Raw genomic sequence first — 15148 nt, forward strand, 5'->3', positions numbered from 1 at the left:
GCTATGTGGAAATAGTAGGCTAGGACTCCACTTGTGAGGTTCAGAACCTGTCTTTCATATTCAGCATTTGACTTCCAGTGCTTAGAAACATTCAACATTTGTGGAGTGAATGAAGGCCTTACTTTGTAGAACAGGTTACTTTGTCACTTTCTACCAGCATTGCTCTTGGTACTAGAAGTTCCAAACAGTCAAAAATGTATTTCATACAGCCTGACCGTTGTTCTGGTTCAACATTACATGTTCTGTTGGCACCGGGTGTTAGACGGATGCAGTGTGACTGGACCTTGGTTCAGCAGCCTCGGTACATGAGTTCCGTCTAAGAAAGAATTCCAAGCTAAGACTAAAACTGTAAGAGGAAGTTTATTTAGAAAGTCACAGAAGTAGGAGTAGTGAGCTGTAGAAGAAATTGGCCTAGGAAACAGATTACAGGGGCAGAAAGGGCCCTTGGAACTCGGAAGGAAGAAACAAGGAACACGGGCTCCTGTGGGAAGAAGCGAGGGAAAGGCATGGGTGTGCGCATTCTCAGAAAAGAGCCTCTCTGGGTCCTCCATCCTAAGTAAGGGCTTTTAAGGGCTGGGATTTTATGAGAGATTTCAGGGGAGGATCTCAACAGAATATTCATCAGCTTTCCAGGTGTGTCCTTTCAGGATTGTAGTCCCTACTGATTGGTCAGCGCCAGGGTCAGCGGTCATCACAGTTGGCCCTGAGGTCAGCCATGGCATTGCTTGTCTGGTTTCACCGCTTTGCCGGCCCAGAGCTGAAACACAGCTGAGGCCCAGCTGTTATCCCCAGGGGAGTAAATGCTTAAGGGGGTGGTTGTGCAAGGGCCCACATGGGAGGCTCCAAGGGCCCACACAAGGCCACTCTTCAGCTCCTTGTTCCTCCTCCAGGGGGTTCTACTGCATGACTTAGCAACGTGCCAGGGGAGGGAAGGTCAGGGGAAGGTCTGAGCCACGTGAGCAGCGATGTGAAAGGTCTGGGGGTCCAGTGATATGCTAGAGGAGGAAGGGTTAGCCTGGGGGCTAGGTCTTTGTTTTCCCAGCTGTGCCTGTTGCCGGGCACCCAGGGGCTTTCGACACTGGTGACCTACACCTGGCCCATCGTCCTTGGTCTGCTCCTGTCTAAACCGCCTACCGACTTTTCTTTCTTGCCTTGTTTTATGTGCATAAAGAAGAGCTAAGGTGCCAATGTCATTAGCTTCATTACTGATATTGTTACACTCAACTCTGTAAAAAAAAAATTTCATAATCCCAGGAGATGAATAGGTACTCCCTTGGAATTAAATTGTTATACCCAGCAGCTGAGGGGATGAGAAGAGCATCTTCTACTCTAAATGGGATTGTGGTGCTGTGGATAGAAACGTGTACATTTTCATCTGTCTGTGATAAAAGTTGGCTTCTAGTGTTTTATATTGTAGTTTCATGTTTGAGATTTCATTCCATGATCATTCGTTCACTCACATGTATTTTTATTTTTAGCTCTAAGCGAAAGACAGGAGGCCTAAGGCTGGCAGTGAGGTGGTTTTGAGGCCCCCTGGTTTCTGACCAGAAGGTGTGTGCGGTCGCCTCGTCCTGAAGCACTGCAGACAGAATGGTAATGGCAGAGCCGAAGAGAGAGAGGCCTTCATGTTTGTCCATGCCTGTCTTCCTACCCACCTCTTTCCTTGTTAAAATTTAAAGAATTTTTTAAATTTTGTGAACAAAAGGTATTAACATGCCGACATATCCTCACTAAACTGGTTCAGATGTTTAGCAAAAAGTTACTTGTATACATCTACATATTAATTAAGCCCTTCAGAGTCATTAAAACATACTTTTTAAAAAGTTAGCTCTCCTGAGCTACTTCACTACAACTTATTACATGGAAACACCTGAGCCGTTATGGATTTGCAGATTGAAATCCTTTTCCTCCTTTGGAAACCGGTAGGGTTTGCTGTTAAAAGGGACTCTAGATTTCATAAATTTTTCAGACTAGAAAGTAAGGATTCTTGCCACAACTTTCTCTGCCTGTCATAAAGAATATTGATGTTTTAAGTGTGTGTGTTTTTTTAATGTAAAGTGCTTATTAAGAATGTTAATTGTATAGATACCTATGCTTTAATGATCACATGTATTTTAAAGATATACTAAAGTTGAAGGTAATATTGCTTCAAAATATATTTTATAGTTGAAAGTGTTTTTTTCATTACAATAAAACTTTTTTATTGAGGGGCCTTCTCTTTAAGTTTATTCCAGTGGACCATGTCCTGATAAATATGTTAATGTAGCAGGATTTATAAGGTAATTACTAGGCTCAATCTTCTGGGAATAGAATTCTCATAGGTTCTTTGCCCAAGTTCAGATTTTATACTAACCCATTCTTTCAGGATAAATGGTTCTTTATGTTATTTCATTTTCTTTTCTACATGTTACTGTGTTAATACTATCACAAATTTACTTATAGTGAGTCTAAATTACTCATTTGTTTAATTGATGAGATACTGAGAAAATAAAATTGCCATTCCATTCTAGAGGGTAGTACAGAGAGCAGATTCTAAGGAACTGACAACATTTCTGTATCATTTTTAAGTCATGCTTTTATTTTCTTTTAGATGCTCAGTTGTCGCTACAGTTCTGAACATGACCCCATTTCTCTACAGACAGTATTTTACAAACAGTATTACAAATAGCATTTTACAAACAGTATTTTCTCAGATGTTGAATGACTTAAAATTTATGTGTAATTTTTTTATTCATGTATGTGACTTTCTGTGATGATAGATTTATTCACATGCCATGTAAATCCAGGCACTGTCTAACTTGACTTAGAGTGGCATGGTTTTATATCTGTGATTTCACTTTATGCTTACATAAGCCAGCCCAGCCTTGTAAAGAAAAACGATGTACAGTAGGGTGTTTCTTTGTTTTACCTTATCTTCTTACACATTTTATTCTTCTGGAAATGTGAGCTCTGAACTCCTGATTTTCTATGGAAAAATTAAATAGGTTGGTCTAAATAGCATGGTTTTTAAACCTATAGTAGAAGAATTCTTTGTATAGTACACTTTTGTGTATTGTATATTAATATTTTGATGAGAAGTGATTAATTTTTTAAAATTTTTTAGAAATTCTCATTACCCAAATTTTTTTTTTCCCAAATAATAGATTGGCCCTTTTTGAGGCTAGGAGAACTTTGAAGATACTTTTTCTCACTTCATATGCTGAAAGTTAACAGAGTCTTTAACTACCACTAAGTGGCTAAAAATGTAGTTTTGGGAGGTGTGAGTTACACAAGAATGAAATCAGTCACTTTATTTCTGTACCTGAATATCTGTCACCATAATGGTAGCTTTTAACAAAAGATAAAGGCAGAACTAATGCCACATGAATTTAAAGTCTGAAATTGTAAGTGTAAAGATATTTTGACCCAGTAAATGTTAAATACGTGATATATATGAGTATATTATAGTTTAATGTTTATTTTCTTATAACTGCCCTGGTTTTTAAGCAAAACTTTAATATTGGACTTACGAGCTTATTTATGTAAGATGAGAAAAAACATAAGCTTTAAAATGTCCTTTTGAAAATTATAAAAGTAAATACTGACCTTTTCTAAGAAAGTCTTTTCCTTTTGACATTGTTTAATTTTTTTTCTTTTTTGTTTTTTAGGTTTGCAATTTTTTTTGGTGATGGCATGTTCAGAATCTTGGATCCCTAAGTTGAATATGTTGGAAATATTTTAGGAACCCTGGATATTGTTGTTTTTGTATCTATAATGACTTAATAGGTGAATCAGTAGATTTAATAAAAAGTATATAAAGAATAGGATTCTAGTTTTGTGTTTCTAAGTTGGCATGCATGTCTCAAAGTCTCCGCTCTCAGTGTCAGGTCGAGTTCCAGAGACAGTTATCTTTTGAAGATTTGGGGTGTTTTATTTTCCAAGGCAGTTGATATAATCCTTCCATGACGATTTGGTCAGTTTCTTTTTCTTTCTATCTTTCAGTGTAGCTTACTTAGATCAGAGGTGATTATAGATCAAGAAGAGAAAAAAAATCATCAAGTGGAAAATCTTAAAGAGGGTAAATTATAAAATTTCAACTTGGAAATGGTCTCAGAATGACCTATGTTAGAATATGTGATTTATACCCAAATTATATCCAAATAAATATACCTGTGGTGAAATGCTGCCAATTTTTGGATTAGATATTATTATGTGGGACGGAAGTGCTAATGAAATGTAGCCAACTTTCTTTTTTAGATGTGGGTTGTTTTTTTTGTTTTGTTTTTTTTTTTTTTTGGCTTATGAATTGGTGAATGAATTGGTGGAAAGTAAAATGGCCAAAGGGTAGCTAGTGTGAATGAGAAGGAAAGGGAACAAAATTTTAATCGCCGAGGATTAGTTCCCCTAAAAAACTAAAAGTTGGCTACATTTCAAACTCAAAACACTAATTCAAAAGAATATATGCACCTCTGTGTTCTTGCAGCATTATTTACAATAGCCAAGATTTGGAAGCAGCCCGAGTGCCCATCAGTAGATGAGTGAATAAAAAGCTGTGGTACATTTCTGTAATGGAATACTATGCAACAGTGAAAAGAAGGCAATCTTACCTTCTATGACAGCATGGGTGGATGGACCTCTGGAGTATGATGCTAAGTGAAATAAGCCAGTCAGAAAAAGACAAATACCATATGATTTCACTTATATGTGAACAAAATAAACTAACAAACAAAATAGAAACAGACTCATAAATATAGAGAACAGACTGAACAGCTGTCAGAGGGGAGGGTGGTTAAGGGGCTGGGTGAAAAAGTGCAGGGATTAAGTGATAAACAAGAAAAGAAAACCTCATAGACACAGACACCAGTGTGGTAAGGGGGTTGGGGGAGAAGAAGAGGATAAAGGGGAGATAAATGGTGATAGAAGGAGACTTGGCTTTGGGTGGTGAACATACAACATACAGATGAAGCATTATAAAACTGCATACTTGAAAGTTGTGTAATTTTATTAACCAATGTCACCCCAATAAATTCAATAAAAATTTTAAAATGACTTCAACATAGAAACCCTGCCTGAGTTTTCAGCCTGTAAATTTCAGACTCAAGACTACAATGTCAGCTCTTCCCTAAATTTTCACCCAGCCCTCCTATGCTGCATGGTTTGGACTAGTCAGCCCCCACAGTTGTGGGGCATAAGCCAGTTCCTTAAAAATCAATCTCTTATTTATCTTTCTATACATACATACACACACATACACATTTGTCTGTATCTATATACACACATAAACACTTTCTACACATACACACACACTGCTGTAGACTCAATATTTGTGTCCCCACACCCCCAAAATTTACAAATTGAAACCCAATCCAAAACGTGGCTGTATTTGGAGGTGGGGCCCTCAGCGGTTGATGAGCTCTGGCGAGTGGAACCCTCGTAAGTAGGATCCATGCCCTGGTAACAGGTCCCGTAGCGCTCCTGTGCCTCCTGCCGAGTGAGGCTGGGGAGAAGACAGCTGTCTGGGAGGAAGTGGGCTCTCGCCAGAAACCACATCCTCTGGTGCCTTGGTCTTGGACATCCCAGCCTTCAGAATTGTGAGAAATAAATGTGAGTTGTTCATGAACAATAACAGAAAAACAATAAAATAACTAAAAAAGAAACTTGGCCATATCTCATATACCTCAGCACACTGTTTTAAAACTGTAGGCTCCTATCATTTGGCCCCGGGTGGGAAGACCCGGCTGTCCTTCACCATCACAGCGGGCGAGACCTGCACCCGATTGCGAAGCCAGGTGGTTCTTGGTGACTGCACTGGTGACTGTGCTGGTGTCTGTGGTCGTCTTTGGTCGTCTTTTTCTCTGGCCTGGCCCGGCTGGAAGGAAGAGATCTGAGAAACACTCTGGGGCAGATAGTTATATTGATGGTCAAATGTGACTATACTGCCTCCCCACTCTTTATTTTTCAGCTATGGTTTGCACTCAACACATTTTTAGTGTTATTTCAGGTGTACAGCACAGCGGATGGACATTGATACAGGTTACAAAGTGTTCCCTCCAGTAACTCGAGTGCTCACTTGGCACCTCTCTCCCTACTCTTGACCAGAAAGATTGATTTTTTATAAGGATTTTATTTATTTATTTTTAGAGACCGGGGGAGGGAAGAAGAGAAACATCAATGTGTAGTTGCCTCTCAAGTGCCCCCAACTGGGGACTTCACCCGCAACCCAGGCATGTCTTCTGACTGGGAATTTAACCGGTGACCCTTCTGTTTCACAGACCGGTGCTCAGTCCACTGAGCCACACCAGCCAGGGAAGAGACTGATTTTTAAGACCTAATCAGAGCAAGTGGAAAAGGATTGAAAGGAGAGGATGAAGAGGATTTAAGGAACTATAGAGCCTGAGTGGTAGCTCAGTAGAAAGTTAATGTATCTGTTTATTGCGAGTTTTATTATCGGTAGGTTATCCGGTAATACAGAAATGGATATATAACACATTTTTTGTAACATTTCTATTAGAGGACTGTTAGAAACTAAGTAGGCTACATCACAGCTTCTACCCCCTTTTGCCTTGTTTTCTTTTAAGGGGAATTGGCTGATAGAGAACTTAATAGATGGCACAATGAAAACAGATTTTTAAAAATCAATGTGCATGGCCTGTTTAGTGCTTTCGCATCATAACTGGCTTTTTAAAAACTCTCCTCCTGTGATACTTTTGTCAGTGGAGGTGTTTCCTCTTAGCCAGTTCTAGCCACAGTAGTGCCCGGGCCTCAGCATTGGCTCTACTCAGGAGGAGGAAGACAAGCAGGAAGAAAACTCGGTTCCTACTGGAATGAGTATTTCAAAGACCTGTTTAGATTCTGAACACTGAGTACAAATGAAATAGACCCAGGAAAGGGAAAAATTTAAGAGCCTAAGAATAAAAACTGATGATGGGCAGTAAGTTCATGTATGAGTACCTAAGGGGAGGGAATGCTTCATTGGAGTTCTGGGTGGTGTGCGGAGTCCCTGGGGCAGGAGGTGCTGTGATCGTCACGTGGGGCGCTGGCACTGGTACTGCCGTATGTTAAGGGTAGTGGCAGGTAAACTTGGGGAATACCAGTGTGTTTCCTCACAATGTGTGTGATTTCGTTCTGTGTTATCAATGGGTATGTGACTCAGAGAAACAATTCAAAGTAAATAGGTAATCAGAAAAAATTATAAGAGTAGGTGTTCTATCCCTGTCATATAACTTTAGAAAATAACGTAGATTGATGAGCATAGTAGAGAATCGATGTCATGAATATAATCAGTATTTGATGGTTGCTTTCCAGAAACTTCTAGGTAAAACCTTGAATTTGTTGAGTGTAGGCCTCAGTTGTAATGTAACAGCATTTTATTATGTGCCTCATGGGACAATCTGTACCTTCTTGGGTCACTCCATTTCTTAAGTCTGGTACATCACTGTGAATTCAGAAATCTGACTCACTTCGTCCAAGGGTGAACGGCTCTTTGTAAGTTCAGGTACAATAAGTACATAGGGACAGACAGAGAAAGTGAGCCTGAAGTCATGGTTCTTTGCAGCTTGGAGTTTTAGACCCTCTTGAATATCCGAAGACAGCTGTGGGTCTTTTCCCCAACAAGACTCATTTCTGAGGTTAAAGGGACAGCCCTCAGTTGTCAGGTCAGGAAGCCCTGATCTAAAAGATGACCTTCATTTTATTTCTGCCCTTGCCCTGACTTTATTGTCACTCTGTAGTGGTTCCCTACAGCCTTTGAATGGTCCCAAATCTTGAAGGTCAAGGTTTACACATTGCCTTACACATTGAACTTAAGCCACAAGTGCAAAGCTTTGTAGTGTGATGCAGCAAAAATTCTCTGCAAAGGTCTGCCCCCCTAGTACAAGTGATGAAAATGGAGCCCAAGGCATGGGGAGGTGGCCCGGCCGTCCCAGAGAGGAGCCACCTCTGGCTGGGCGGGGGCGGCCACTTCAGAGTAAGCTGAGTATTAATGTTTTGTTTTTAAAAATGAGCAAATTTCTTGTAAAATACCTAATTGCTATAAAGGTTTTTTAAATCTCAGTATGACATTATGTCTTAGGATATCAAATTCATGGTGTAAAATGGTTCTTCAAATCAAAATAGTAACTAAATTTGTAATTCTATTATTTTGTGACTGAAATTTGTAGAACATTTTCAGGAAAATTGTTGAGTTTGCAGGTAATTTGTTCTTTATTCCTTTTAAGTTTCCCGAATGTATGATTTCTTAATTTTATTAGTCCATTTATAAGTTTAGAGAAAATTGTCTTCAGCTTCTATTTTGACATGAAATGGATGCATTTGATTTCTGTTATTAGAAATGTGTTTCAACAAAACTCCGTATGAGTGGCTCCGATCTACAGTGTGCAGTCTCCGCTCACCTGCTCATTGCGTCATTCATTGGGACGTTTTCTGCAAAACACAGCTTCACCGAGGAGGTCATCCTTGAAAAATCAAGAAATCTGAAGAAACTCACTTGGGAACTGATTAGAGAGATCGAAGAGCATCATCAGATGGATGATACAGCACATTCTGGAAACATCCTAGACATCATTGCTTTGTACTCGACGTATAATCTGACTGTCTTTTATGAATGGGACCTATAGAGACACAGAGTGACCTCATAAATGTGTCTTTAATGTAAGAAAAACACGACTCTAGCCTTTAAACATTTCTGTCAGTATGGTCTACTCGGGATTGCTTACACTAGTGGAGTGGAGCCTGGGCCATTCAGCTTGCTCGAAAGTTAAATATTGGGCTTCTGGATGTGAAGGTATTTTTGTATTTCTTTTTCAAACACGGTGTTTGGGGCCTTGGCAGCGTGTGCCACACAATTCCACATCCCCTGGGGGAGGAGCCTGAGCATCTGTGGCCCGATGCTTGTTCTCTGCTCCCCCTCTTTTGTGCTGTCAACTTGAATGTGGGGAAACCCCTGAGTGATAGGCTTCCCACACCGATCAGAATCCGTTAGGTCTGTCCTGCTTATCCTTCTGCATAGTTTTATTGCATTTCTTTTCCACCTCTTCTAAGTGGTGCCTGATTTTAATCCCTTTGATTTATAACCACTGTTCAAGCTGCTGCTTCCCATTGTCCTGTTTTCTGCCTGTGGTGGGAGGTGTCCAGTTGCCTTACTGTAAAGAGTCCACTGTATTCTTTCATTTCCATCTCCCTCCCTGCATCTTCTCATGGGAAAATAAAATGGAACTCAACTTAGAGATTTTGCCTATCTAAGGTTTGCTTATAAGAAAGTTCATTGCCGTGTGTTTAAAATTGAGCTTTTCCACTGTGGTGTGGACAGTAGTCTCCATTGGACACCCGCTCGGTGCTGGTACTCTGCTGGGTGCGGGTGTCCACTCCTCCTCTCCATGCTCTGTTCTCTGGAGGCCAGGGATGGACCTCCTCGTGTCTCCGGCGTGGAGGGAACCAGAGCTGAAGTCTCTGTAAGCTTGCGGTGCCTGGAGTCGTGAGCCAGTGAGGTAGTCGAGGAGATCGGCAGGTTCCCCTCCGGATGCTAGTAAAAACAAATCATGTGCAGAGAAAGTGGTCATGCCAATAAGATTTTTTAAAAATTATTTTATTGTGGTTTAATTACAGTTGTCTGCATTTCCCCCCCACTGCTCTCCCCCTCAATAAGATTTTTAAAGCAAGATTTGTCAAAAGAAAAAAAAGTGTCCTACATGAACCCACTTACATTGGCTATCCGGGTGTGTCTTACTTAAAAAAACAAAAACAAAAAAAACTTTACCAAATTACCCTGACACGTTTATAATGTGCATTACTCTAAATGTAGAACACATGCAAATATGTTTTATGTAAAAGTATTTACTGGCTCTCTAATAAATATTAAACTTTAGTGGCGTCATTATTTAACACCTAACGGTTTGAAATTATTCCTTCAGTAAAATTTTACAGTGTATGGCACTATTTTTACTTTCCATGTGATGTGCAAATATCCTTAGAGGTGCTAGGTGTGTTTGTCTTCCACACACGAAAACATCGTGGACGAGGGCCGCGTCGTCAGGTCGAGCCCAGGCCTTGGGCCATGTTCACCGAGCACTGGGATTGCGCTGGCTGGGAACACGTATTGAGCTTTTCTGTGTATGTGGCAAACTGTCCAAATAAAGTAGCTTTGTACTCTGAAGGAGATTTTAGCAATTAATTTTTTGTTCAATAAAGGAAAGCTAAATGTGTGCTGCGAGTTAAGGAAATGAACAAAAAGACCTGTGAAGGTGATTCTCTAAGTGGTTTACAACCTCTTGCTGTCCAGGTCAGCAGGGGTAGTGGGTCAGGAGGAACGGAGTAGGGCTGGGATATGGAGTTTCAAGGGAAAAGAAAGACTCCCGTCTGGGATCATCAGTGGCATGGCTTGGTGTATGCAAGCTGTGCTGGCAGACCTGAACCCAAAGTCAAGGAACTTGGTACTATGAGTTTGTCTCCACTGTTCCTGAGTGACCAGCCGAGTGGTGGGCGGGCGTCTGAGGCAAAAGAGGAAAATGTGTAAGGACTTCACATTTCTTTCCAGTAAAGAGTGCTCTTTAAACCTCTGTGTCCTCTCATGTCCCTATTGGGCAAAGTAAGATGTGTGTCATCCCAAGCTCTCTAAAGGCATCTTGAAGCATTTGTTACTGGTCTGCGGCATCAGAAGGCTGGGAGCTGCTGTTTCTTGGAAGCTTGTGGTAGCGGACCAGGGTCCCATTGTTCTCACCACCTGTACCTCTGGGACACTGATTAGGTGCCAGAGAACAGTCAGGAGGGTTTAGATCATTATCCTTGGCTTTTTCGTGTGATGGGAGGTATCTCTAAAGCCTTGTGTGACAGGAGGACAGCTAGCATCATCCTGTTTCAACCAGCGGTTGTCAGGAAATAGTTCCAATAGTTCTGTGTGAAAAAGAACTGAAACTTCAGGTAACACAAAGATGAATTACAACATGGACTTTGAGGAAGTCCTTTAGACTACCTTGCAGATAATTTTTCTGATAGTTGCCAGTCTACAAAAAAAATTCTACACTAATAGATAACCAAAAACACTGCAGTGTTATAACTGATTTTAATTTCTGCTTATTCTCTATTCAAGTTCAAGTTCAAGATTAACTTCCTATGTGAACATAGTCTTGTGTGGCTACACTATTTTTATTAATTAGCTTTAAAGAACTGGACAGAAGGACCCTGAAGGAGGAGAAACTAAGGATGAATCCATGATGTATTTGGGTGGTTTGGTGATCACCATCTTCTCAGTAGGAGGGCATTTTATTAAAGTATAAGCTAAATAATAGTGATTTTTAGGTCTTGTTCACTTACATGCTAGCCACTGTACTAAGTAATAGAAAACATGTCAAGGAGTGAATTTCCAAGAAAGATACTGAGACTTCTTCCTTCAGCATCTTTAGGTGGAAGGTTTTTCCTTCATCAGCAGGTGTGTGTAGGCAAGTTCAGAGGATGCCAGTGAGCTCTAGTCATGGTTCACAGTTCTCCAGAGGACCCCCACTTATTGCCTGAGACACTGGAAAATTCTTAGTGAATTGCTTGTTGGGGAAAGCTTGCCATATTCTACATTAAGGGTTTTCCTTAGAGACTTTTTCTTTGGAGACCCAACTTTGAATTATTAAACATAGGGCTATGATTAGTGAGGCAGACACCTGCTTTCTCTATTCCCTGGGACTTGAAAGCAAGATTGAAAGTACTAAACCAAATGAACTCTGCCAGGGGGGTGCTTTGGTCTTCCCTCGCTGCTCGCTGCTCCCCGCGGGTGCAGAACTGCAGGTAAGGGTTTGTGACTTTCTCAATATTGACTGGCAGGTGTTACCTTGCCATGAAAATTTTGGGCTAAGTATTTTGAACATTCTCCATTTTGTAGCAGAGGCAAGATTATAGATCAATACATATTGATTGAAATAATTTCTCCTAAGCTGTGGCCAAAAATTGTGGTAGATTTGCAGGTTTTTAATTTTGAAGAGAATCCACAATACTGTGGGTCTTTGATGCAGTTATAACCAGGAAATTAATTTTTTTCCCTCACCATATCTATCTCATTCTTGCTCCAAACCAAGTTACACTTTTAGTTAAATAGTACCTGTGAGGTTTTGCCTTTGGAGTTAGGATTTCCTTCACCTCTTAAGTGGCCTCTTCAGGTCCTACTTCGACCTTAGAGAACCGCATCACAGAGTGCGCTATGCAATTTTAAAATCCCCACTTGTGGAATCTTCTACAGAAATACTAAAACATTTACGTAATTGTATTAATGGCATACTTTGCCCACTTTGAGAAGTGAGGAATTAACCGAAGTACCAGGCCAAAGGAAGGCGAGTGTGGCTCCTGGATCGCTCAGGGCCCCCGGCAGTGCTGGGCCTGATGTGGTAGGGCTTCTCTCTGGAGCTGGGGCCGGGGAGCAGGATGAATGCCCGAGCAGTCAGATTGCTGGGTGACCCTAGGAAGTGTAAGGCAGGCGTGTTGGAGCGTCGCTTTTCACACCTGCCAGTGTGAGCAGCTCCGTGTTGGTTTCTCCATAATATCCTCCCAGGAAGTCACTGTAGCACGTTATAGTTTCTCCTTGTGGATTTTTTTTTATTCATCTGTTAAAATTGAGGATAAGAAATAGGGTTAATTTCTTCTAAAAAAGTTGTCAGCAGCTGACTTTAATTCCATCTCGTACTCAGTATTATATACAGGGTGGAGCAAAAGTAGGTTTACAGTTGTGAATACATGAAACAGTTATTCTTGTATTAATTATTGTATTTTCCATGTGAACAACTGTAAACCTACTTTTGCCCCACCCTGTATACTAAGTAAGTCCTAAATTCTGATGAAACAAAAGGATAGATTTGGCCTGAGGCGGACAAAGGATTCCAAAAGCCCTTTAAATTTTACCTGCCAAGTGCTCTGCCCCTCAGATCTTCCCGGCTCCCTTTGGTAGTCAATTTCATGACCACCTTAAAGGTTTGAACTTTAGAGCAAGAATCAGAGGTGCAAGAAGGGAAATGGCAAAGGCATTGAGGTAAAAACTGAAAGAGCCACTAATATTGGACAAGAGTGCAGGCATTGTTGACTTACCAGGGTGTTTTAATGACTGAACGAGTCAGGGCTGAGCACTGCACTTGAACTCGTGCCTCCTCCAGTTCTGTTTGCATCCTCGTCTTCCTCTGCTGATGGGAGTTTGAATTTGCAAGAAGGAAATCCTACCACATGATTACACTGGTACCTAGGTGGGCATCAAATTTTGAATGGGCGGACTTTCTCTTTAGACTCTGCTGAATGAATGAAAAGACAACATTTCTCAAACATTTGGAAGTTGAGAAATTCCATTCTTGCTTCTCATTTGCCCCTGCCTTTTTTGGTGGGAGAGTCGACTACATGCAGCAAAAGAATTTTCTCCAAAGCTATTTGGTAAGGGAAATTGAGAAGCATGATGTTGTTAGATATGGCATTTCATGAAATCATACATTCCTGCCACACATGGATGGATGCTTACTGTGTTCCAGGTCCCGTCCTGGGCTCCTGGGAACCAGCACACAGAGTGCAGAGTTTACGTTCTAGCGGAGGTAAACAGACTCAGTGAGTGCACCACCTTCCTGTGGAATGCATGGACCAGAGCAGAGGGAATGCACTCAGGACGTGGTGTGGGCTAGAGGAGCAGGTCTTGGGTTTTAAATGGGAGATAAAAGTAGATTTCATCTTGAAAGTGAGATTTGAGGAAGGCCATGTTCATACACAACCTGGAGCTGACCAATAGGATTGTCTTGAGGAGGAGGGGAGACAAGCTGGTGGGAAATGGCCAACAACTGTTGACTGCTTTTCCAGCTGCTCCTGAGCCTGCACTAGAAGCGCTGGCTGTGTCTAAGCACAACTGCACAGCACCTCTTTTTTTTTTTTTTGCTACTGTTATTCCTGCTGCCCAGATTTTTCTTTTCCAGGGCCCAGCCCGGATGGTGTTGCCATGACACTGTTTGTGGAGGCAAGCATGGTCCTGATGAACCAGACTGCGTGGCAGAATACGACGACACTGAGAGTGCAGGGGGCCCACTAAAGACGGGTGGGCGTTTAGATGGGGCCCTGAAGAGTGGGCCACATGCCATAAGGATGTGTTAGGACAACAGGCCAGAAAGAGGGAACCTCAGGAGCTAAAGCAGGAAAGGGTGAGTGAGGTCAAACCTAAGGGTGATTAAGATGGGGAAGATGATGGAAGACCCCAATGCTGAGGAGTAGGGGTTCAAATCCACAGGCGGTGGGGGGGCCGCTGCTGTCCTCTGGGGCTTATCCCCAGTGGGAGTGTCTACTGAGTATGGCAAAGATTCATTGGTTCTTGTGGGTTCTTAGCTTATAATCTCTGGCAAGTGAGGAATGGCAGAGAAGGTGGTTAGTAATATCTTCTTTTCCATCTCTCAATACCCACTTTCCCAAAATGCAGATAACTTTTTTCTCGTCAAAGGATAGGATTTGTAAAAATTTCAGTGGCACAGAAAAACTTCACTATTTTACTACTGTTGCTGTTCTTATCATCATCAGCTTAGATTCTTTGTTCCGGCAGCATGCCGTATGTGATAGCCACGTGAACAGCATCCTTGGGAACAGCTGCTGTGTGGATGTAACCCACTCCCTGTGGCTGCAAGTTGAGTGGTTGGTTTACAGTTTTCATTCAGGTTCTTCCCAGCTTTTCACTCCTCTAGACAGTTTCAGTGAACATCCCTCTGCGTAATTTCTGCACTCACACAATTCTCTACTTGATAAAAGCTGTGAACACTTTGAAAAATGAGGATGCCTATACCTGAGGTACCAATACTAGAATTTAGTACTGCAAGCCCTTCCTTTCTTTGAGCAGCGTGTGTGCAAAGTGCTTAGGCAACAGCTTCTCTCTTCAGGTCTGTTTGGTGACCTTACCAAGTGGGTTAAGGGAGCTGCTGGTCTCTCTATGGGGCAGGAGAGGGAACTCGGGAGCTCACTCCCCCGTTGCTGCAGCCATGTCGGAGCGCCTGCTGCTCCAGAAGCACGTTTGCAGGCAGCTTTCAGAGCACTGACTCTGAGGCCAAGGCTGCAGAAGCTTTTGGAATAAAGACAATTAGCACACACCACAGCCGGACTAAAAATGGAACTTTTCTCGTTTCCTCCCATGAAACTGCTTTGATTCCAAGTTTAATTAGGCAGCTCAAAAAGACAGCGCGTTTTGCTG

General features: G+C 41.7%; 1 protein-coding gene and 1 long non-coding RNA gene across 2 annotated transcripts in view; both read left to right on the forward strand.

Moving 5' to 3' along the window:
- XKR6 (XK related 6) overlaps positions 1–15148 on the forward strand; it is a 235312-nt gene that overhangs the window by 59696 nt on the left and 160468 nt on the right. The window lies entirely within an intron of this gene.
- On the forward strand, positions 141–9839 carry LOC114503461. Its single transcript, XR_004904629.1, has 2 exons — positions 141–1705; positions 3648–9839. It is a non-coding gene; the product is annotated as an uncharacterized LOC114503461 (long non-coding RNA).

Source organism: Phyllostomus discolor, chromosome 8, assembly GCF_004126475.2.
Source record: "Phyllostomus discolor isolate MPI-MPIP mPhyDis1 chromosome 8, mPhyDis1.pri.v3, whole genome shotgun sequence".
In the NCBI taxonomy this organism is placed as follows: Eukaryota; Metazoa; Chordata; class Mammalia; order Chiroptera; family Phyllostomidae; genus Phyllostomus; species Phyllostomus discolor.